The sequence below is a fragment of the Mus pahari genome, chromosome 12 (assembly GCF_900095145.1).
Source record: "Mus pahari chromosome 12, PAHARI_EIJ_v1.1, whole genome shotgun sequence".
Classification (NCBI taxonomy): Eukaryota; Metazoa; Chordata; class Mammalia; order Rodentia; family Muridae; genus Mus; species Mus pahari.
In genome coordinates, this window is record NC_034601.1 from 16,156,956 (window position 1) to 16,158,448 (window position 1,493).

The window sequence follows — 1,493 nt, forward strand, 5'->3', positions numbered from 1 at the left end:
GAACTCACTTGGTAGACCAGGCTGGCCTCGAACTCAGAAATCCGCCTGCCTCTGCCTCCCGAGTGCTGGGATTAAAGGCGTGCGCCACCACGCCCGGCGCTGATGTGGGTTTTAATGGTGACTAACAGTAGCTTGGTATTTCTCTTCTTTGTTTGCTATTATAATATAACATGGAAGAAGAGTAACTACAAAGGGTTTGGTCATCCCAATAGAAACCCACAAAACAAATGAGACCATCTAACCAGTCCCAGAATTGAAAAACCATGCAACCAGACCACAGAACATGAAAAATACTAGTTCTTACTGTCTGTCTGTCTATGTATCTATCTATGTATCTATCTATGTATCTATCTATGTATCTATGTATCTATCTATGTATCTATCTATCTATCTATCTATCTATCTATCTATCTATCTATGTATCTATCTATCTATGTATCTATCTATGTATCTATCTATCTATCTAATTATGTATTTATCTATCTATCTATCTATCTATCTATCTATCTATCTATCTATCTATCTATCTACCTACCTACCTACCTACCTACTTACCTACTTGGGTTTTTGAGACAGAATTTCTCTGTGTAGCCCTGGCTGTCTTAGAAGTCACTCTGTAGACAGGCTGGCCTCGAACTCACATAGATTTGCCTGTCTCTGTCTCCTAAATGCTGGGATTAAAGGTGTGTGCCACCACCACCACGTTTAGTTCTTACTTTAACCAATTAAATGTGGTTTTGTTTGTTATGGAACAAAAGCTATTTGATGCCAACATCTTTTGAATAAAATTGTCTAGATGTAGACCACCTGAATAAGAATTTATAAGCTGGGCTGGTGAGATGGCTCAGTGGGTAAGAGCACAGGACTGTTCTTCTGAAGGTCCGGAGTTCGGATCCCAGCAACCACATGGTGGCTCATAACCATCCATAACAAGATCTGACGCCCTCTTCTGGAGTGTCTGAAGATAGCTACAGTGTACTTACATATAACAAATAAATAAATCTTAAAAAAAAAAAAAAGAATTTATAAGCTAACTATAGTATATGGAGGTAATCATGTTCCCCATCTTTGTCAATATTGACCATTAGTATTTCATATCATCATGACCACACTGTCCTTGTAATTTAGGAGTGAAGTGTCTGCCCATTCTTCATTCATTCAAAACCAATTCAAGGAAAGGACAACTGGAGGGAGGAGAGGGAGAGCCAGGCTTGGTTGTATATATCTGTTAAACCAAATACCCCGGGCACTGAGGCAGAAGGATAGGAAGTTTGAGGACAGCCTAGACTTCGTCATAACACTCTGTTACAAACAAATCAATGAGAGGCAGGTGGACTTCTGAGTTCGAGGCCAGCCTGGTCTACAGAGTGAGTTCCAGGACAGCCAGGGCTACACAGAGAAACCCTGTCTCAAAAAACAAAACAAAACAAAACAAACAAATCAGCCGGGCCTGGTGGTGCAGGCCTTTAATCCCAGCACTCGGGAGGCAGAGG